This window comes from Zonotrichia albicollis, chromosome 28 (assembly GCF_047830755.1).
Source record: "Zonotrichia albicollis isolate bZonAlb1 chromosome 28, bZonAlb1.hap1, whole genome shotgun sequence".
NCBI classification, from domain to species: domain Eukaryota; kingdom Metazoa; phylum Chordata; class Aves; order Passeriformes; family Passerellidae; genus Zonotrichia; species Zonotrichia albicollis.
Window position 1 is genome coordinate 6,603,814 of NC_133846.1, and position 23,601 is coordinate 6,627,414.

At 49.2% G+C, this 23,601-nt stretch overlaps 1 long non-coding RNA gene across 1 annotated transcript; it reads left to right on the forward strand.

The window, feature by feature from the left end:
* Positions 1-15,261: 15,261 nt before the first annotated feature.
* LOC141725269 (uncharacterized) lies at positions 15,262-22,611 on the forward strand. Its single transcript, XR_012577141.1, has 3 exons — positions 15,262-15,856; positions 15,947-16,066; positions 20,264-22,611. It is a non-coding gene; the product is annotated as an uncharacterized LOC141725269 (long non-coding RNA).
* Positions 22,612-23,601: the final 990 nt, after the last annotated feature.

Consider the following 23,601-nt stretch of genomic DNA (forward strand, 5'->3'; position numbering starts at 1 on the left):
ATGGAACTGCAGAGCTGCAAGGGAAGGAAAAAGGGAAAAATTGGAACTGCAGGTGACACCCAACAGTGCTGCAAGGGAAGGGAAAAAGGGATAAAAAGTGAAACTCCAGATGACACCCAATGGAGCTGCAAGGGAAGGGAAAAGTTATAAAAAGATGGAACTGCAGGTGACACCAAGAGTTGCAAGGGAAGGGAAAAGGGTCAAAAAAATTGAACTGCAGGAGACACCGAGAGCTGTAACAGTGCTGCAAGGAAAGGGAAAATGGATAAAAATATGGAACTGCCAACAGTGCTGCAAGGGAAGGGGAAAAGGACAAAAACTGAAACTGCAGGAGACACTGAGAGTGGAAAGGGAAGGGAAAAGGGACAAAAATCCCAGGGTCAGCATCCTGCAAATCCTGCATGGATGGGGAGGAAAGGCAGGACCTGTCTCTGCTCCCATTTCCCTTACTACAAGTCATGGTTGCAAAACAAAACAAAACAAAACAAAACAAAACAACCAAATAAAAACAAAACCAACAAAAAACCCAAGACTAAACAAAAGCCCCAGATCTACATCCATAAAATCAAATAAATCCAAATGCAATGACTGATCTGAAGGAAAACAATCAGCTGCGAGCCAGTTTATTCAATCTGCCTAATGTGAGGAGGTTGCAAACATCCCACTGTTTACCCTGACTTCTTTTTTTTTTTTTTTTTCCCTTTTGGCAGCAATAAAAACAAATAAAGCAGAAGCACTTGCTATTCAATCTGAGGTCTGACTGTACCCGGAGAATCGAAGCCAGCAGCAGAGGGATGGAAGGCATTTGGCCCAAGCCCTTTTTTGCAAGGAACCCTGCAAAGTTTCCTCGTTGTAAAGTGCATTTAGGAGGATTTTTTTCCTTATTGTGATTCCCTCCAGGCTGCTGCAGAACCCAATCCCTGCTGCTGCCTCCTCCTGTCAGGGATTTGGGGAAGCTGAAGGTGTCCCCTCACCCCTCAGGGCAGTGCAGGGATGCTCCAGGATGGATTTGTGCTCCCAAACACCTCCCTGGCACCGTTAAGCTCAGGAATCCTGTCTGGGCATCCCAGAGGAGGCGAAACAGCCACTTGTGAGCAGAGAACAGCAATGAAAGGAGGATGAACACTCCCCAAGTGCTTCCCAAAGCCAGGATTTGCCATGCAGCTCGTGTCCCCACGCAGTGACGGAGCTGGAACAGATGGAATTTGTGGAATTCTGTCTCTCCCCTGTCTCTGTCTGAGTGAGGTGAGCAGATCCCTCAGGGCAGGCGCAGCAGGGCTGGTGCCAGGCAGCTGGGGCCTGACGGAGCTGGTCTGGGTGGGCATGGCCTGAATTTGTGCCCCTGGAGCTGCTCCTGAGAGCACAGCAGGGAACAGCAGCGCTGCGCGGGGCTGCCAGCAAATGGAGATTTGCTGCTTGTGAAAAGCACCAATCACTTGTTTATAAAAGTTTAATAGTAATAAAATGGTTGTAAAAATAGTTACACAATTAGAGTAATAATGATTTGGACAATTTGAATTAGGACAATGTGAGACAATAGGAACAAAGAGTTATGGAGGTGCCTTTTCTGGGCAAAATAAGCCTGAAAAAGGACCCACGTTAACAGAGGATTAACCCTTAAAAACAACAGCCTGTTGCATATTCATGCACCTCATCCATGATGCATAAATCCATTCAAACACAGGATTCTGTCTGGGCAGTGTCAGCTTCTTCCTCTTAACCCTGACAGTGTCTTCAGGCCTCAGCAAGGTGGGAAGAAGTTCATTTCTCCTGATAATGGAGCAATAAATTCTTTTTCTCTGCCTGTGAGCCCACAGTGGCCCCAGTGCCATCAGCACAGGGCCCCGGACCAGCAGAGGGAAACCTGGACCAGCCCCAAACAAGAATTCAGCAAGGATTCACCCTGACAGGGGAAGAGCAGGAACGTTCAGAGGAACTCTGAATGTGCAGCCCCCACATTAAAACCCTTTGGCTCTGGCCCCCAGCTCGCTGCCAGCTGCAGGTATTGACCCCAAGCAGAATATTCCAGCCACCCACTCCTCTTCCATGGCTGCTTCTTCATGGCCGGACCCTGAGCCTGCAAGCCCAGCTTGGGAGCGATGCCCGTGTTTGCCAAGGTGTGAGTGAGACATTTTCAAACTCCGGAGCTCCTGGAGGGGCAGAGGCTGTGCCAGCCCTCCTGAGCAGCTGCTGGAAGCCTGGAATGCCAGGGGCTCTGCCCTCCATTCTTCTCCCAGTCACAACACAACAAAGCCGTCTGCGTTTGTGAAATGTCACCGTGCCTGCCCTGGCCCTGCTGCAGACAAGGTAATTATCCCTCCCTGTCACCCTGCTCCTGAATCTCGGCTCAAATGAGCTGCTTGTGCCAGGCTGGCAGGCTGGGGCCCAGTAATGGCTCTGGATTTCAGCTGCTGTGGGGAGGCAGGGCAGCTCTGGGGACACTGGGGACACCTGGGCACACCTGGGCACACATGGGGACACCTGGGCACACTGGGGACACCTGGGAACACTGGGGACACTGGGGACACCTGGGAACACCTGGGGACACCTGGGCACACTGGGGACAGCGGAAGGGTCACTTGGCCACCTCGCTCCTCCCCACTCCCTGCTGACCTGATACCAACCCTAAGTTAATCAGGCTGCAGGAAAAGCCCCATTTGCAAGGGAGGAGAGCTTATCTTTCATTTTGCAGGATCAGTTTTGCAGCGTGTTGATGTATTTATGGTTTTAATACCCACCCATAAATGCCCCCTAAGCAGGGAATATTGCACCTCTCGATTACTGTTATTGCTTTATTGCTCCTGGGAACCATAAATTAGCAGCTTCCCCCAGCAATGCTCACAGGGCACAGAATTACATTACAATGTACACACACAGCAGCCTATTAAGGCATTGCCATTCCATAAAAGTCTTTATAGTTTTTAAGTGTACACCTATAAGTGTTTCAATTAAAGAACTACATGCTCGCCTGGTAATTGCCCTCCCATTTGTGATAGGGCTCCGTGGCAGAAAGAGGAAGAAGCAAGACTAAAAGGTGGAAAATTGGAATATAAAACACTGAATATGAAGCTGCCATAAAAAGAAAACCACAGGTTTAAATTATGCTTATTAGAGTCGTTTGCATGGTTTCAGTCTCGCTGCCAGAAATTGTTTGTGAGGAGAGGAGAGGAGAGGAGAGGAGAGGAGAGGAGAGGAGAGGAGAGGAGAGGAGAGGAGAGGAGAGGAGAGGAGAGGAGAGGAGAGGAGAGGAGAGGAGAGGAGAGGAGAGGAGAGGAGAGGAGAGGAGAGGAGAGGAGAGGAGAGGAGAGAAGAGAAGAGAAGAGAAGAGAAGAGAAGAGAAGAGAAGAGAAGAGAAGAGAAGAGAAGAGAAGAGAAGAGAAGAGAAGAGAAGAGAAGAGAAGAGAAGAGAAGAGAAGAGAAGAGAAGAGAAGAGAAGAGAAGAGAAGAGAAGAGAAGAGAAGAGAAGAGAAGAGAAGAGAGAAGAGAGGAGTTTCTCTTCTCTCCCATCCCGATTTCCCCAGTTTGGCAGGGATTCAGTCCCCGGGATGAGGATGGTTTTATCCCCCGGGATGAGGATGGTTTTAGCCCCCGGGATGGCCCGGGATGAGCACAGAGGCAGCAGCAGAGCCAGGCAGGCAGACCTGTCGGAAGGATGACATCTTGTGGCAGGACGGCTCCGAGGAGCGGGGATTAATTAAAGCTGCAAATGAGGCTGCAGCAGCATCCTGCGAGGAGCTGGGGGTCCTTCAGGAACCCTCCAGGCAGCTCTGCCTGGGACCTGGAGGCTTCAAAGAGCAGGGCAGGGTTCCTCAGGTGTGCTTTGGGAACTGCCTCACCTGCCAGGGAGACCATCACAGCCAGAGGCTCAGGGGAGCCTCATTTGCAGGAGGAAAAACCCTAAGGAAAGGATTTCCCATAAAAGATGTCTGTGACACTTTTGGGCTGACCCTGGAAAAGCAAATCAGCTCCTGGAGGCTTTTCCTCATCAGACATTTGTGTCCCATCCTCCTTCCTGGCAATCCTTGTCACCCACAGATGCTGAACCTTTCCCAGTGAAGGTTCGGGTCCCATCCAGCCCCATTTCCCTGCAGTTGGCAGCTCTGCCTGGGTCTGGCTCTCACTGTGGGCCCTGAGAGCAGAGCAGCAATGCTGCCCCCAAGGAAATCATTTATCCTCTGGAATAAAAGCTCTTCCCTTCAGGAATAACAACTCTGCCAGATCCTTCCTGATATTTCTTCAGCAGGAAAAATGCTTTTTTCAGAGTTTAGTATTTGTCTGGATGGTTTAAAGCATTCCAGGGCAAAACCCATCCAGCAATGTTACAGCAGCAGATGCCTTCCTCAGGGAGAGGCTTTTGCAGGGAATTGTGCAGGATTTATCCCCTTCTTCCCCATTCAGTGCTGGGTTTCAGCGAGGGCTCCTTGGGAACAGAAGCCAACAGGTTGCTGTAAATTCTCCCTCCTTTGCCCACTTTGCTGTGTGCCAGCAGAACTTCCAGAGCCTGCTGGAACATTATCCTGCATCATCACACAGCCCCTTTTGAAATAATAATAAAAAAATATCTACAGGGATTTATTTTCCTTTAAATATCTATAAATCAGCATTCATTGAGGCACTATAAATTCTAATTCTCCAAAGGAAATAGTGTCTAACATTTGCAGCTGATTCCATTCCAGTCCCACACAGCTGCTCCAGGGCTGCTTTGTCATTGAAATAAAAACTCCGAGGTTTCCATTAGCTTTAGGTCTATGAAAAGAAATACACTTATGTATCTTTTAGAAGATTCTAAATAGTTATTATTTATTTATGCAGCCCCGGAAGCTTGCTAGGCGTTTCACAGGCACGCACGGAGAGCTCAGACTAAACCACAAACAAATAAATCCAGCAGGGAAGAGAGGGAGAAACAGAATTTCTGCTCTCAGTGCTGTCAGTCAGTGACACAGAGCCCTGCCTCTGCCTCTGCTCCCCAGGTTTTGCCTCATTTGCTGCTGCTTTGTCTTTTCCAGCACCATTCAGGCCAAAGCAGGGAGGTGCAGGGAGAGCAGAGGTGAAGTTCAGGGGAGGGCAAAGACAGAAAATGAGGCTGGTGTGGGTTGGGAGGGAGTTAAAGCCATGGCAGGGACACCTCCCTTGTCCCAGCCTGTCCCAGCCTGGCCTGGGACTGCCCTTGGTGCTCCAGACCTTCCCTGGCTCAGGGAATGAGCCTCATACTCCACTCTGCCACAAATGAAGAATCCTTATTTTTCATGCTTTTTCATGATTTTTCACTCCCTTCCCCATTGAACAGCTCCAGGTCACTTCCCTGCTGTCACACAAAACAAAACTCCGGACAAAATTCTCTCCTTCCCGTTTGAAGGAGCTAACGAGAGCCAGGGTGGCATTTATGGATAATTAAAGGCAGCTCTGATGAGCTCAACAGTTGCAGTTTCTCCCTTCAATAGAAGAAGCCTTTTTAATCCAGGTCATCGTTGGTCACCAGCTTTAGAGCTGTAACAATTTCCCCAGGAACGCTGTCAGAGGCTGTAAACTTTAATGCCCTTTTACTTTCTGGGGCCTTGTTCTTGCCCAGCTGTAATTAAGCAGAGGTGTGTGTATCTATGCATTTAAAGGATAAAAAGGATTCATATTACAATAAAAATCATCTCTGTGCTCCCCAGCCCAAACTCCAGCCTCAGCTGTGGCCAGCAAGCCAAGAGGAGTCATTACTGTAACTAAATTAGAGCGTTTGTCTTCCTTCCCTCAAATCCAATTGTGGAGGAGCTGCTTTATTGCAAAACAGACATTAAAATTCCAGCTAGACCTCCGAGAGAAAGTAATTTCTATTTTATCAGCACTGTAAAGCTGTCTTTATGTTCTGAAGCAGGAAATATTGCAGGGATATTTATAGCTGCAGCACCAAAGCCAGTTTGAATAGAAATGTTACTGCGGTCGGCAGAGCTGTCACATTGCTCAGTGGAGCAGGGAATTTTAGTGAATTTGTGAATTACCCTTTCAGTCTTGACAAGTCTTTCAGTGAGCCTGGTGTGTGTCTGGAGCTGCTTTGTGCTTCCAGGATAATGATTAAAGACTGGGATTGCTCCAGGAGGAGATCTCTGGTACCTGAGGGATGAGCTGCTCCCATCCCCAGGGAACCCTGGGCTCCCAAACTTTGCTGTGCCCCAAACTTTGCTGTTCTCCCAAACTTTGCTGTGCCCCAAACTCTGCTGTTCTCCCAAATTTGCTGTGCCCCAAAACTTTGCTGTTCTCCCAAACTTTGCTGTGCCCCAAACTTTGCTGTGCCCCAAACTTTGCTGTGCCTCAAACTCTGCTGTGCCCCAGCAGCCCAGCCTGGGCTCCCCTGCTCCTCCTCACCTGCACTGCTCCAGGAACGCAGGTTCCACCCTGCTGGCCCCTTTTTCCAAAGGATTTACAGCTTTTTCCTTCCTCACCTGTGTGGTGCCGCAGGAACTCTGCTCCATCCATCTCAGTCCTGCATTGCCCAGCTGGGCAAACTGGGACAAACTGGGACAAACTGGGACAAACTGGGACAAAATGGGGTTGGGGCCCTGCCTGTCCTGTTCCCCTCAGGCTGGCAGAGCCCACCCAGACCCAGGCTGTGTCCAAAGCCCACGTCTGGCTGTGCTGAGACAGAGGAAATTCCCCTCAGGGCTGTAGGGAAGCGTGTTTGCAGTGCCAGTAAGTGAAGCAGACCCCGAGCCCTCCCCGAGCAGCAGCTCCAGCAGAAAATGTTATTCCTGATGGGTTTCCACTTTACTCTGAGCTTGATCTTTTGCCTGATTTGATTTTTGTTCCAACTTGCCATTTCCCTCCTTTCACCTTTTATTCTCCGGCTTCTTTTTCATCATCACTCTCTCCCATAAATCTGTGTTCTCCCACCTCTCTTCCCTGCCAGCTTCACTTCAACCCTAAAATCCACTTTCCAAATCCCACTAAATCTCAGTCTCACAAAACCACCTGTGGACCACCCTCCCTGTCCCCTTCTCCTAAAGGTTTGGGTTGGTTTGGGTTTTCCTACCTCAGCATCCTTTTGCTGTTATCCATTTCTGCTGATTTCCCCATGGCAGGGGATGGCATGGGATCAATGGGATGGGATGGGACTTCAAACTCCTTCACCCCACTTCCCTTCATCCTCTGGGGAACTCTTCCTCACGAGCAGGAGCTCCCGGCAGGTCCCACCATTCCTGCCACAGGAAAAGCTTTGGGGAACAAGGAATGGAAGATTCCTCACAAAACCTCTCCAGATCAATTGCTGCAATTACTCCTTGAATAATTCCCCAGCCATTCTTCAGACCCTGCCTGTTCCCCCTCCTGAGGCTCTCCAGCTTTAGGATTTACAGCTGATTGTGGACAGAAGATTTAGGGTTGCACCCTTAGGAAACTCATCTGCAGATGGTGGCGAAGATAAAGGCAAATACAAAGGACATGGAGATTAAAGGAGCTGATCTGCTGCTCATTACTGCTCCATCCATTTCCTGGGGAGCCGTGACAGGGCCAGCCTGGATGGCACCAGCTCCTTGTCCCCTTGTCCAGGTGACATTTACAAAGTGCCAGCGCCAGGAGGGATGGAGCAGGGAGCAGAGCCTCGTCCTGCCCGCATTAATTCAGGTTCAGCCCCTGCACTGCCAGGGGAAGGGATAACAGAAGGGACAGGAGGGTTCAGGAGCTCATAAATATGTGACAAGCAGCCTTGTCTCGCTGCTGCTGCGAGCACTTGATGTGTAATAGACTCCCGAACACAGCCCCAGCTCGCTCCTTTTTATCAGCCCTCATTGCTCTGCTGACAAAAAAAATTATCAGCAAAAGGCGAAAAACGGGAGCTGTTTGCTGCAGCATTAATGTTAAACATCTGGAACGTGTGGGGTGTAATGTATGCAGATGTTTTGTAATGGAGACAGGTTACAAGGAGAACCCGATCCATCGTGCGCTGCCTCTGCTCGTTAATTTAAATTGACATCTGCTGAGCGTGGAGGTGAGCTCTGTGCTGGGATCCTGCTCCATCTGCTGTGCCCATGCACTGAACAGCCCTGTCCCTCCAGCCCTGGGAACGCTGCTCTGGTTAAACCAGGCTTGGAGATGGGCCTGAGCTAAATATCCCTTACAGCACGTGCAAAACTGCTGAGAAATGCCAGCCCAGCCAAGCTGGGAAATGTCCCATCCCCACCCAGCCTCCGTGCTCAGATGCTGAGCATAATTTGGGATTTGTTTCCAGAGGAGCTGTTCAGTAGCAGGCAGTTGGAGGCTGCGCTCACAAGTCCAGGAATGAAATTCTGCTCCAACCTGTTAAGCCATGATGGGCATGGGGGGCCTAAATTAAGGGATTCACACACATGGAGCCTTTTGCCAAGGATTTCTGACATTTCCAGAGTGGGTTTGTGGTGTTCAGATGAAATTGGGGCCAGCAGCAGCAGTGATAAGGAAATTAAAAATAATCAGATTTGACTAAATTTGCTAAAAATGGGAATTGAAGGAGCTGAATTTTACAGGTTTGAGGCAGGGACTTCCTGGCTTCAGCTCCAAGGTCAGGAATTCCTGGCACCTCCCAGTTCAGAACTGGTGCAGAACTCTCCAAACACATGGCAGGAGCTCACCATGGGATCCTCCTTCAGATCTTGGCCTCAAAATCCCCTCCCTAACTCAGAGAACTTCTGCAAATCTGTTCAAAGCCCAATCCCCATCTGAATCTGACCATGAACGCTGCTTTTGGGACAGGAAAGGCAGAGGGGAACAGGGCAGCGCAGCTCTCTGAATTCCCTTTAGTTTTGCCCAGAATTCCCTTTATTTTTGTTTTTTGGAAACCTCCCCCAAAGCCACACAAACGTGACCACGATCTAAAACATCACCGTGGGTTTTTCTCCTCATTTGCTTTTAAAAATTGTTCTGTGATTGAATCCCCAGGGAGGCTGAGGGCAGGGGATGTGCTCTGCATGCAGAAATCCCTCAGTGAGGCTGTGGGGAGAGGGGAGCAGCCCCACTCCCACGGGAGGAACTGGGTCACACGTCAAACATTTCCAAACACAAGGGGGGAAAAATCAGCTCAAGGCAACTCCTGGAATAAAAAAAAAAAAAAACAACAAAAAACCTTTGGGGACTCAATGAAAAATTGCCACCAAATGAAAGCATTACAAGAAAACAGATGGAGAGTAAGAGAGGAACATCAAAAAAAATCAAATGACATGTTTAAAAGGGCAAAACATCAATACTCCCCAGAGAACTGATAAAATGTGTCATTTGAAAGGATGCTGTAAAGCAAAGAAATCATGAAATGCATCATGACTATGAAAGGGAATAAGAGAAAAAAAAACACCCAGCACCTGCATTTACCTTTATAGATGGTTTCAGCAGGCAGGAAATTAGATTTGCTCTGCAGGCTGGGTGTGTATCTATGGAAATACAGACAGGCTGCTCACAAAGGCTGCAGTCATTAGAGGGTGTCAGGATGTGACACAGGAACTCGGGCAAGGTCTCCTCAGTTCCCCTGATGGAAGCTCAGGAGTGGCTGCTGGCGCTGAGAACTCCCCAAATCTGCATTTCCTGCATTTGTGCCCTCCTGAGCTGGGGGTGCAGGGGGGACACTCAGTTGTGGATCCACAGGCAAACTGGATATCAAAAGCAATTAATTAAAGCACTCTGATCATGAGATCCACTCCTGGTGTGTACCCACAGCATCTGTGGGAAGATGCTCTGCCCACATTATCCAGAGTTTAAGGAATGAAGCCTGAGACATTTCAAATATGTACAAATTTACCTTTTTTTTTCTCCAGTTAGAGGGATTAATTCTTTCATTTCTTCTGTGTGCAACACTCTTAAAAGTCAAACTGAAACCTTCACAGGAAAAAATTAGGAGTTAAGCCTGGCCTGTGCTGCTCAGTGCAGCTCTGTGCTCTTCATGCTCATTTCCATCATCAGGACCTGCAGCCACTTCATTCATCAGCTGCAACAGGTGCTGAGCAGCAGAAATGAGCTATGAAATAATGTTTAAAGGTGGCTGTTCCCCACTCCAGGTGCCAGGAGGTGTTCAGAGGGTTGGACTCCATAGGCAGATCCCTCCCTTGCAGTTTTGGTGGATTGCAAACAAATCAAAAGTGTTGAGTCCTCCTGGAAAACCAGCTGGGTTTGCTGAAAGTGCACCCCAGCAGCAAAGAAAGGACTTGGGGCTCACATCCAAGGCAGGAAAATGGCAATGGAAGGACTGGGGTCTGCATCCTCTTGGGAAAAACCAAATAATGGTCAGGAGCTGTGGGCTCTGAGGGCAAACACTCAGGGTGCAGCTCCACGGTCCAGATTGGATGAGATGTAAACTCATTTAAACCCAGCTATCAGCATGGAAGGGCTTCAGCTCAGCTCTGTGGAAAGGCTGAAATCACCCAATAACTCCTCACAGCCCTCAGGGCAGGGCTGGGAGCCCCAGCCTGAGCCCAGGGATGCTGCAGAGGGGCATTTGCACACCTGGAGCCCAGGCCCAGCTTTAACCTGCCCTCATCCATCATTCACTGCTCAGCTCAGCCACCGCTGCCCTGCTGCCCCTTTGCCTGTGCATTATTGAGATGCAGGAGGTTCTGAAGCAGCTGACAGATCTGACAGGCTCAGCCTCCCTCCACCTGTGGCTCTGCTGCTGATTTCTGGCCAAGAGCCCTTGGCAGGGAAGGGGCAGCGCCGGAGATGAGATAACGAGGCAGGGATTGGTGCCACAGCCCGAGCTGGAAAACCAGAAACCAGGGATTGGAACCGGGAATTCAGGAAATCAGAAATTAGGGATGAGAACCAGGAATTCAGGAAATCAGAAAGCAGGGATCAGAACCAGGAATTCCAGCAGAGATCTGTTTCACTAGAACTGATGTGCTTCCAATAAGAGCTGATGTGCTTACAATAAAAACCTTGATTTTTACCAGTAAACACTCCCTGGGAAAACAAACTCCCTCCCAGATTCTGACTCAATTCCCGTGGATTTTTTCAGGGCCAAATTCCCTTTCCTTCCCCCTGGCTGCTCCCCTGCCCGGGCAGGAGGCACTGGGTCCCTCGGCTCCTGTGAGCCTGACTGATACCCTGGATCAGAGAGCCAGGAATTCATTTCAGCAGCACAATCCCAGCACATAAACCGTGCTGCTTGTTTTCAGATGCCATCATTTAGAGAATGTTCAGGGGAATTGTAGAACAGGATTCACTTTATGATGCGCGCGAAGCCGGCGCTGAATCCCCAATGAGCTGGGAACCACATGCTGAAGTGTGTCAGCAACACCTCAGTGAGCAGAAATATGAGCTTTTCTGTCTCTGAGACACCTCTCCTCGAGTGATCCATGGAGTGGCATCCTTATCAGCCCGACAGAGCAGAGGAGATTTGGTGACAAATCTGTCACTTGAGAGGGGTTGGAGATGTGATTCCAGCTGGGAGCAGCAGCGGGTGGAACAGGCTGGGGGCTCAGATCAGCTCTGCTCAGGGCTGGGGCTCAGATAGGGAACTGAACCCACCTGGGTCTGCCCTCCCTGCAGAGACTGAACCCACCTGAGAGCCCAGTTCAATTTGGGATCCAGGGTTCTGGAGGTTAAACCCACCTGGAGATTAAACCCACCTGAAAGCCCAGCTCAGCCTGGGATCCAAGGTTCTGGAAATTAAACCCACCTGAGAGCCCAGCTCAGCCTGGGATCCAGGGTTCTGAGATTAAACCCACCTGGAGATTAAACCCACCTGAAAGCCCAGTTCAGTCTGGGATCCAAGGTTCTGGAGATTAAACCCACCTGGATATTAAATCCACCTGAAAGCCCAGTTCAGTCTGGGATCCAAGGTTCTGGAAATTAAACCCACCTGAGAGCCCAGATCAGTTTGGGATCCAGTGTTCTGGAGGTATTGGTGATGAGAAAGAAGCAAGGAAATAACCTAAAATAACCCAATAAATAACCTTGGATGGCCCCAGCTGCCCTTGCCAGGCTGGAATCCCCAGGCCCAGCTCTGGGACCCTGGGCTCAGTGAGTGACTCAGGGATTGGAGCCCTTCCCAGTCATGGCATTTGCAATATTCCATGCATTCAGAACGAGGTGGAGCCCAAGTGCTGAGCCAGGGGTGCCATCCCTGACCCACAAACCCTCATTAACCCCAAAGGGATTCATCCCCGACCCCCCAAACCCCAAAGGGATGCCATCCCTGACCCACAAACCCTCACTGACCCCACAGCCCTGCAGGACCAGCTGGGCTGCCTCACCAGGCTCTGCTGCCCCTTTTGGACTCTGTTTTTTCACCCTGTCATGCCCACAGCCCCCTGCACCCTCCCTGTTATCCTCAGGAACAACATTTCCAGCAGGACTCTGCAAATCCCAGACAGGGAGACTGTGAATATTTCAAACTTGTCATGTTCAAAAGCTTTATTTATGTCAAAAAAGAAAATCTAATTTAGTGCCGGGTTTGGTGACAAGCTCTGGTGACAAGGCCCGGTCCTTGCCAGGAAAACACTGATGAGAAAAATCCCAACCTGTGGAACTGCAACTCTTCCTCCAGGGAATGTCAGAGCCAGGTGAGAGCAGAGCTGTTCCCATCACAGGGGTTTGATCTGCTCAGAAATCTTTGAGTCTGCTGCAGCACAAGTGATGATAGAACAAAGCTTAACCTTTCCCAGTGCAAAAGGCAGCTGGGTGCTGCTGCTCCTGGCTCCTTTTTCTCTAAAATCCAGTGAAGCTGGGACAATGGGGATGCAATCTTTAACTCTTTCACCTCCCCTGGGGATCCAACCCAAGTTTTGGCAAGGCAGCTCCAGGAAAGGTCACCAGCGCCCCAGAAATGCCCATTTTAGCTCAGTGCCAGCCCTGTCCCAGCTCCCCTGCCCTCCTCCCGCCCCGAATTGTGCAGGACCCTGAATGGTGCCACTGATGAGCACATACTGAGCCAATTAACAACCCTCGTTAGCCTAATTAGGGGACACATGCTTTTAATCACAGCTGAGAATGGGGAGGGACTGAGGAGCTGGTTCAGAGCTGTGCAAAGCCCAGTGTCAGTGCAGGGAATTCAATTTAAAAGGAAAAGCAGAGCTCTGAACTGTCTTTGGCTGGGGGAAACATCAGAGGGACAGAATTGCGCAGGGACAGCCTGCCCTGGGTGTGCAGGACTGGAAATACAAACCCAGCACCACTGGTTTGGTTCTTGGTGGCATCAGGCACTCTGTAAATGCATCCTGCCCTCAGCAGAGCTGGTGTGGAGGCTCAGAGCAGCACCAGAGCTCTGCCGAAGGAGCTGCAGCTTCACCAGGGCATGTCCCGAGTCACAGCAGCAGGAGGGAAGCACAGACCCTCCCAGAGGATTCACCACAAAAACCCAAACTGGGGAATTTCTGCCCCAAACCCGGGAAACGCTGACAGCTCTGTGCCTCCATCCCCTGGCTCTGTCATTCTCGCACCCACTGGAGCCCTGGTTTTGTTGAACAGTGAATAAACACATTTCCCTTGTGCTGCCAGCCTGACCTTGCCTGTGGAGGCTGGAGCAGCACGTTCTGCAGCCTGTGCACAAAGCAGCCACGATGACATTTAGCAGCAATCACCAGCCAGGGATGAGAGCCCCAAGGTCTCTGCAGCAGGAACTGTATTTATGCAAGTGCTGAAATGAGTGGTTTCAGGCAACACAAACAACCAAACTGAACAATTGGCAGCGGGGGCTCCACAGAGAGAGGTCAGCTGTGATGGAGCTGGGTCAGCAGCTCTGAGCCTGCTCCGCACTGCCTCTGGAACCAATTCCTGATTCCCATCCCAAACATCTCCTGATTCCCATCCCAAACCTCTCCTGATTCCCATCCCAAACCTCTCCTGATTCCCATCCCAAACATCTCCTGATTCCCATCCCAAACCCCTCCTGATTCCCATCCAAAACCTCTCCCAATTCAAGTGTATATCCAAGGGAGGAATATCCAAGGAATCCTTGGAATATCCAAGGAGGAAATCAGCAGAAGCCCAGCCAGCCCTATTGGCTCTCATCTGTTCCATTTGCCTCCTCTCCCTGATCCACTGCCCGTGTTTTTGTAAGAGAGAAGCTCAACATAACTTCTTTTTTTCCCTTCCCAGATTTATGAGTAATAGGCAGCAAATTGGGCAAATCACTCATGCAAACAGTGGCTCTCCAATTCTCAGCGACATTCATCTCCAATAAAAATGGCACGAGGAATTTTTCAGAGACATCTCAGCCCAGCTATTGATCCCACCTTTAGAGGAGCAATTAGAAGATATATTTGTGATGTCAGTGCTGGTGTTAATGAAACATCTCTTTCCCTACTCAATATTCTGCTTATTTTCTCAGATGCAGAACCTGAAGGAAGTTAAAAATTGTGCTGCAGGACGAGCTGGTGAGAAATTACAAAACACAAAAAAGTGTTAAATTCTGACTGCAAAGCCAAGAAGTCAAGGGCCAAATGAGCCCATAAAAGCAGGTGAAGAACAAACAATGCACTGGGGGAAACCAGAGAAAATTATTCCTAATTTTGAGCTTGAATGGCACCTGAGTAGTCTGGGCAATACCAGGGATGGTCAGCAGGACACCAGGCTGAGGGGCTTGGAAAGGAGCTGGAGAAAAGGACAAAGTGAAATAGAATAATTCTTATGAAGAATTAAAATAGTTTAAACATTTATAGAATGTGAAATAATTGCTGAAAAGATTAAGAAAAAGAGGGAAATCGTTAAACAAATAAAATGTCTACAAACAAACACATTTCTCGATGAAATAAAAGGATTATGGCAAAGCCTGCCTGTGGAAATTGATAAAAACCTTATTCCCAATTTTCCCTCCGTCCGTTAAAAGCCAGCCATGTGGAGAAATTATTAGTGGCTGTAATATCTCAACCTGTATTTTTAATCAGTCATTCAAATTAATGCAAAGCAGATGGAATGGACCATATTTTCCCAAATCACACACATTAAAACACGTAACTGAAGTTTTTTTGAGCTTGGAACGCTCCTGGAGCTCTGGCAGCCTCGGGGCTGTGCCCATCCCCACCCTCTTCCCAACACAAAGGGGTCAGAGAAAGCTGTGCCATCTTCCCCTGGCTCCTGGGATCAATGGGGAAAGCCAAATCTGAAGGATGGTCACTGTCACCCCTGTGGGACAAGCACCAAACTCATCCAGGCCCCTTCACCTGAGGGATTTATTGGGGAGCTTTGGACTAAAGGAGAGGGAGGTTATTTTTTCCTACATTTCCGAGCTGTTTAATGATCAGAAACTCAACATTTCCACTTCAAATGTTAATGGCTTTGCTTTCTGATTTGCAGAAATTGCCGTGTTGATACGCTAAATGGTGAGCGCTGAGTGATGAGAGATGAAGATGTGCACTGCGAAAAAATGAACTGAAATGGGGAGGCTGTGCTAAAAAAAATGAGTTTGAAGGGAAAAATTAAGTCTCCAGTGAAAAACAAAATTAGACATGCCACAATATTTCCTGCTATTTCTATCAGAAAAGCCAGATAGACTCAAAAATGGTTCAAAATTCTGTTTGCAAGGAAAGGCTTCTCAGTGAGGACCAGTGTGCTTTTCAGCAGAGTGTTACTCTTTAAATTAATACTCCATAGCTTACATAATCAAATTCAATATATGCTATAATCTAAAGTGTCCCCGGTGCTTATTGCAGTGTCCTTTTCAGAGGAGTCCCTGCTCCTCACCCCAAACACAGATTTTCCTCTCTGCTGGAGTGGGTTTGGCTTTGTTGGTTTTGGCTCTGTTTGCATTAACTCCTGCACATAAACCCAAAGCTTTTTTCCCCTTTCCGGTCCATTTTGATCCTTTCAGAGCTGCCAACCCCACAGAGCAGCAGGTCAGGCTCCTCCAGAGCCTCCCTCCTTTTGCAACCCTCATTTCCAAATATTCTCCTCCTGGCCAAAAATGGATTTTGTGCAGGTGAGCCCGGGGAGGGCAGGCCCTGCTGGGCGTGCAGGGGTGATGAGAGGGGTTTGGTGCTGGGATGAAGCCCCGGGACAATCCTGGCAGATCCAGCCCCGGCGCTGGGATAAACCCACGGGCAGGCAGCCAGAGGAGCTGTGACAGTGAACACTGACTGAGAATCTGCTCTGCTGTTTCCAAATAAACGAGGAAAGGCACCGACAGAAGGTTGGCTGCGAGCGCGCGGGGAGGGAGCCGGGAGCAGATCAAGGGAGGGGAGCGAGGTCTGCAGGGGTTTGTGATGGATTACGTCGCGTGTTTGAACATAATGCACATTAAGGCTGCAGACACCGATGCTTTGAGTGGTGTGAAATTCCATCTAATGTGGGTTGTTTGCCTGACACAAACATGTTTAACACGAGCTGGAACAAAGGCGAGAAAATCGCAGCAGAGTTCCTGAGTGATGCTGGGGAAATTGTTTGCTCTTCCTTGCAGAGCCCGGTTTGAGAACGCTGCCTCTGCTCCAGCCCAGCTCTCCTGCTCGGGAGGGGCTGAGCAAATAACTCAGGGGAAAACCAGCTCCAGAATCGGAGCAATAAAAGTGATGTCTCCATCATGAAGTGCCTGTGCCACTTAAGGGAGACAGATGGGAGAGGGGAGAGTGCTCAGCAAAATGCAGGGATGGGGATGGGATGGGATGGGATGGGATGGGATGGGATGGGATGGGATGGGATGGGATGGGATGGGATGGGATGGGATGGGATGGGGTGGGATGGGGTGGGATGGGGTGGGATGGGGTGGGATGGGATGGGATGGGATGGGATGGGATGGGATGGGATGGGATGGATGGCAATGGAAGGGAATGGAGATGGGATGGGGATGGAGACAGGGACAGGGATGGGGATGGGATGGATGGGAATGGATGGGGAATGGGATGGGGACAGGGATAAGGTAGGGACAGGGACAGAGATGAGGACAAGGATGGGGACAGGGAGAGGAATGGGGATGGGGACAGGGATGAGGAGAGGGATGGGGACAGGGACAAGGACAGAACCAGCCTAGATCAGGAGCACAGGCCTAGCTGGGCTGGGGGTGCTGGTACCCTGCTCCCTGACAAAGTAATTCTCTCTGAAATGGTCCCTTTGAAGGGAGAAGAAAAATAAACCCACAGGAGGGAGCTGAGACTCATCAGCTGCCCAGCCACGGGATCTCCTGACAATGCAAACTCTCATTTCAGTGCCAAAATGGAAAGTGAGCTGTTCAGGAGAACTTGTTGTTGAATTTTGAGTGTGGAGACTTTGGTTTCCAACATCCCCCAGCGTCCAGCCTTTGGTATTTTGCTTTTGGAAACCAAACAAAGCCCAGCACCCCCAGAACATCCCAGGCTGCCTTGAGGCTGGAGCATGATTTATAAATATTGATTGAGTGCTGGAGGCTCAATCCTGCAGGGTGCTGAGAGCACACAGAGCTCTCCCTGCCCTTTGGACAGCCCCAGAGAAAGCCCCTTGATGAATGCACCCCTCAGTTGTTCCTGCAGGAGGAAGTGCCAAGTGCTGTTATTGTTCTGTCCCCTCACACACTGGAGCAGATTTATTTGGAAGGCACACACACAGTGGAAGTTGCAAGGTAGAGGTAAGACATTAATTATGTCTCAGCATGAGAGCCCTGACAGATTATGGGCAAACTAATTAAAGTCTTTAATTAAAATACATGGTCTTTGCAAAACTCGGGCTAGATATGGACGAGCTGGCTTGGGGAAGGTTGGAAATCACCCTAATGGAGGTGTCCAGGAGCAAAGAGAGCTCAGGGCCTTCACTTGCATCTGCATCAGGAGATCGTGGGGATCCTGGGGTCTGCTGGGGTGGGAGGGGCTGATCCCAGAGGCCAATGGGACCCCAGAGCCTGAAGGAAATCCCAGAGGGGACCCCAGAGCCCAGAGGGTATCCCAGAGCCCAAAGGGGACCCCAGAGCCCAAAGGGAGCCCCAAAGGGAACCCCAGAGCCCCAAAGGGGATCCCAGAGGGAACCCCAGAGCCCAAAGCGGACACCAGAGGGGACCCCAGAGCTCTGAGGAGACCCCAGAGCCCAAAGGGGAACCCAGAGGGGACCTCAGAGCCCAAAGGAACCCCAGAGCCCAAAGGGGCCACGAGAATTCTGCAGAGGCACTTCCCACAGGGGCAAGGAGAAGGGGAATGGTTAAACTAGAAGAGAGCAGCTTTATTGGACATCAGTAAGAAATCCCTCCCTGGCACAGGTGCCCAGAGCAGCCCCTGCATCCCTGCAGTGCCCAAGGCCAGGCTGGACCCTGGGGAGGTGTCCCTGTGTCCCCAGGGCCGTGTCCCTGCCCAGGGCCGTGGGTGCTGCAGTGTTTTCCCTGCAGAGATGCCATTGGAAAAGCTCCGTTCCCAACCCTGGAAAAGTGCCCCACTGCAGATCCTCAACTCCAAACTGGGAAATGTTTCACTTTTTAATTAAAGCAGAGCTTCTGCTTTCCCCTTCTTTGTTCTGTAGCAGAAAGCACAACAGTTGGGTTGTAAAGACTAAGTCTCAATTTATGTTTTATCATGGGAACCTTGGCTTTCAGACTCCTTCTATACATCCAACTGAATCTTTTCAACTGAGTTATGGTTTCTATTTACATAAATTACCATATGAAACTTGTTAATATTTCCTGACTATCCCTTTTCATAGCACTATTAGACAAGGTTCTGTGCTTTTGTTTGGGACTCGGTGTCAGCAAATCAGAATTCATGGCTGTGATCAGTTCGGAACAGAACAAAATAATTTATTCCCTAACATACAGCCCGGGTGTCAAATAATCCGTGCTGAGAAGCTCCATCTGAATTCAGCAGAATTTTACCATGCAAATGGCAGCGAGTGTCAGAGCTGGGGCAGGGGGGAGCTCCTGCTCTGCTGCCATTGGCACCTTCAATGAGCTCAGGCTTCCCTCTGGAGGGGGCCTGGGACTGCCCTGGGCTGGGGCTTTCTGTAACCCAACAAAAGTAAGGGAAGGGCAAGGAGGAATTCACCTGTTCTGGGGAGAAATTCACCTGTTCTGGGGTGAAATTCACCTGTTCTGGGGAGAAATTCACCTTTTCTGGGGTGAAATTCACCTGTTCTGGGGAGAAATTCACCTGTTCTGGGGAGGAATTCACCTGTTCTGGGGAATTTGTGGGGGGATTTCATCTCCAAATTCACCTGTTCTGGGGAGTTTGTAGGGGGATTTCATCTCCAAGGAGAAATTCACCTGTTCTGAGGGGTTTGTGGTGGGATTTCATCTCTGATGAGAATTTCACCTGTTTTGGGGAATTTGCTGTGGCATTTCACCCCAAAGGAGAATTTCACCTATTCTGGGGAATTTGTGGTGAGTTTTCATCTCTAAGGAGAATTTCACCTGTTCTGAGGAATTTGCAGTAGAATTTCATCTCCAAGGAGAAATTCACCTGTTCTGAGAGGCTTGCTGTGGGATTTCATCTCAGATTCCCTGCTGGGGAAGCACCCTCTTCCCAATCCCTTTGGGAGAGCTCAGAGCCCATTTCTGCTGCTCGATGTTTCCCACTCCTCGTTAATCCCTTCCTCGTGCCTTGCTGTTTCACCCTGCTTGCATTGGAACAGGGGGAGCTGAGGAGAAGGAAAAGAGGCCAAAGTCCCTCAGTCGGTGAGGGATGAGCTCACCTGCCATCTGGAGCCTGTGGTCTTCCAAAGAGGAGGCTCAAAATCTAATTAAAAATACTCTGCCATAAAGGCTGGGCTGCCAGAGGGACCAAGAGTAAATTTGGGATCGTTAGACCTTCATTTCTCTGCAGCATCTTCAGGGAACTCTCATTTTCTGCTCACCCTCACTGCTCCTCCTCCTCTGGCAGGGGAACAGCTCCAGGGCAGTGCTGGGAAGGAGAATTCCAGACCTCACCAAAATCTAGAAATCCACACCCCACCAATATCCAGAATTCCAGAGCCCACCAAAATCCAGAATTCTATATTCCATCAGAAATCTAGAATTCCAGACCTCACCAAAATCCAGAATCCCAGATCCCACCAAAAATTCAGAATTCCACACCCCACCAAAATCCAGAATTCCAGACCCCATCAAAATCCAGAATTCTATATTCCACTAGAAATCCAGAATTCCAGATCCCACTAAAATCCAGAATTCCAGACCCCACCAAAATCCAGAATTCCAGACCCCACCCTGATTTCCCTGGGGTTCCTCTCCCTTTTCCTGGCCCTCGCACACCAATTCCTGCAGCTCTGAGGGAGCAGGACTCAGCCTGTGGGAGGGAGAAGCTCTGAATCATCACGTGCACCACCAGCTCCTGGTGCCAGCAGCCACAACCCCATCAAAGCTCTCTGCAGAAGTGCTAATAGGAACCGGGGCTTCAAACTGATGACTCAGTCGGGATTATTCACTGAAATTTGTTTTCCTCAGATGTCGGAGCCTCTCTGAGGGCTGTGGGGGCCCGGAACAAACGCTGCAGAAGAGAGGAGTGGGAATTCTGCGTGGCTCTGCTCCTTCACCTCTGCAAAGATTGTTTTTATCTACTCACAGATGAGCAGGACTTTCATTCCTGGGACCTCTCAGAGCCTCTCCTGGATTGTTTGTGATGCCATTCAAAGCTGGATCTGTGCAGTTTTATTTTCTGTGCTTCCATTAGCGCTGCCCTTGGCGCTGGGTGAGCAGGGGTGAGGTGAGGACTGGGCTCTGGAGCACACAGGGAATTCTCCTGAGTACAAATCTCACTCTTTATGAATCCCTGCCATTTGGGCACTGCATTAACCCAGCCACCATCCCTCTGTAATTTATTAATCTCAGACATGGGAAAGGAGAAGTGTTTTATTTTCAAAGGAAAGCGAGCCATTCATAAAACATTATATTTTGACATTTTCTGGAGAATATGAAGGGGCTCATTGCTCTGATTCAGACCCCATTTGCATAATTTTTCCTTCCCTCACCACAGGTAAATCACGGTTAAATATTGAAGCATTTATCACCCTTGTGTTTTCAAGCCAAGCTTGGTATGAGCACAGCAGAGGGCGAGACTTTGTCGAGCACAGGCATCGAACTGCAGGAACAGTTTGGCCCTGCAGTTCTGCACCATCAAATGAAGATCCTCCAGTTCTGCACCAAGAAATGAAGATCCTGGCCAGAGGAAAACACCCCTGGCATTGTTTTCCCAGGGAAGGTCCCAAAGCAGAGCTCACAGGGCTGGAATTCTGCATGGATTCCACCTGCACAGGGCTGAACATCCCCAGGGCACTCATGGAAATAAACATCATAAAAAGGAACATTTGGGTGCCCAGTCACCCTGCCCTGCCTGCTGACCTGTTGTTAGCCCAGCTTGCTGCTCTGTAATGCTGAGATGTTTAATTTGGCTGGGAATTATGGGCTGCCTGCTCAGCTAACGGGAGCTGGGGTGGCTCTGCAGCAGCTGCTGACACGGGATCACATCTTGTTGTTCGAGTTCCTGTTCAGCAGCTCTGCAGTATGTAAATGGTGGTTAATTAAAAATACATATTTTACACAATAGAGGCTCTCAGCCTTCCACAAGTGAGAAAATGACAGAATAAAGAGTGTCTGCTCCTCTGTCCACTTCCATTCCCACCCCAAACCGTGGCTGGGGGCCAAATAAATAAGTGAAAAGGAGCAACGCTGCTGTTTGTCACATAACATCAAACACTTCCCTTTGTCTCATCCTCCCTTTTCCCTTCTGTTGTCCTAATAAATAAAAGAACACCGTGGGGATTCGGATTTGCAAACAAGCCATGCCTGCAGTTGGCTCCTGGAGCAGGCAGGGAGGAAGGTTCTGCTCCTCCATAACCCACAGAAAATGCATACAAATGATTGCAGCTGTCGCTAGCATGGCTGAGGAGCAAATGCAGATGGCATGAAATAATATTCACAAACAGCTAATAGAATTTTAATGGCTGCAGAAAGAAAATAAAAATGAAAGGCGCTGTGTTTACTTGGGACGTGAAGGGAGCTTGGAGTGTGCCAGTGCAAGGAATGAGTCACTTTGGACCTTGCATTTTGCCACATTCAGAAGTGGGCAAGGCCCCGTGGGGTTTGTTTGTGGGGAGTTTAAATAGCAATCAGAGCCTGTGAAACGTTCAAGGGTGCATCTGCATAAAGTATGGTGCTGGCATTATGCAAATGTCATGTATGATGAATGAAATGCATCAAATGTCTTGAGGACACCCAGATGTTAAAGCTGCCAGGATGCCAGGAAACATGGAAGGAGGTGAAGAACATGATTTCTTCTTGAGTTAATTGGTTCTCATGTTCCAGCAGCACCTTCTAAACACTTCCAATCAAGAAGCAAGCTCCAGTTGCAGTTCCCTTGTTGTGGTTGTCTTTTTCCATCATCACTCTCAGCCTCCAAAGCCAGCCCAGCCCAGGAACCACCCTGGCACTGACGTGTTTTATGAAAAATCATTTCATTGGGACTTTTTCTCCTTCAGAGAAGCTTCAGAGGAAAAGAAAAACAATGATTATCTGCTGCTGTGGGATGCAACAGGTACATCTGTGATTGGTCCATGTTGGTTGTTTCTAATTAATGGCCAATCACAGTCAGCTGGGTCGGACTCTCTGAGAGTCATGAGCTTTTGTGAACATTCCTTTTTCCTTTTCCTTTTCCTTTTCCTTTTCCTTTTCCTTTTCCTTTTCCTTTTCCTTTTCCACCTTCGGATGAAATCCTTTCTTCTATTCTTTTAGTATAGTTATAATTTATCACATATATTAAAACTATATTATTTTATTTTGATTTATTATTTTGTTATATATATTCTATTAAAGGAAAATATTTTTTTTAATATAACATATATAACAAAATAATAAATCAGCCTTCTACAACATGGAGCCAAGATTCTTATCTCTTCCCTCCCCCTGGGACCCTCAGACACCCCCACAATTGGTGACCCTGAGTGAAGAACATCCCCACCCCACCCCACCCTGCATGCCCAACTGAGATCTTTCCTCACGCCCACCCCAGTGTGGCAGCTCCCTGCTCCCCAGCCACACCTGCAGCTCTGCTTTCCTGCCATTTCTGCTCCGTGGCCGAGGAGAAGGGCACAGGGCCCTGCTCCAGCTCCCTGCAGGCCCGGTGGGAGCGCTGGGATGGAGGAATTCCAGCCCTGGCACTCAGAGCAGCACTGGGCAGATGGGGCCTTGCAGGGCGGCTCCTCCTTTGGGTTTGGAAGCAGAGATCATAAAGATCCATATGTGCTGAGCAGGGAAATTTATGGCAGAGTAAAAGCCTGTCCTATTAAAGGAGCAGAAGCTGTGCCTTCCACTTAATTTGGATGTTATTTCATGCCCTGCACTGAGCACATCCAGTCACCTTGAACCCTGTTCTATTTTGTTGTATTTTCACTGTACAGACCAAATAAAAATGTTTCTTTTCTTCTGTGGAGCTGAGGGCCTGACCCTGGTGTCCCAGGGCTGGAGGGAATGATCTCCTGGCCAGCACCAAATTCTGCAGCTCGTGGTGCACGTGAACTCCCAGGTAAGAATGAATGGTGCGGGTTAACTCCCAAATAAAAATGGTGCAGGTGAACTCCCAAATAAACTGGTTCAGGTGAACTCCCAGGGAAAATGGTTCAGGTAAACTCCCAGGTAAAATGGTGCAGGTGAAATTCCAGATAAAGATAGAGCAAGTGAATTCCCAAATAAAAATGGTTCAGGTGGACTCACAGTTAAGAATAGTTCAGGTGAACTCCCAGGGAAAATGGTTCAAATAAACTTCCAGGTAAAAATTGTTCAAATGAACT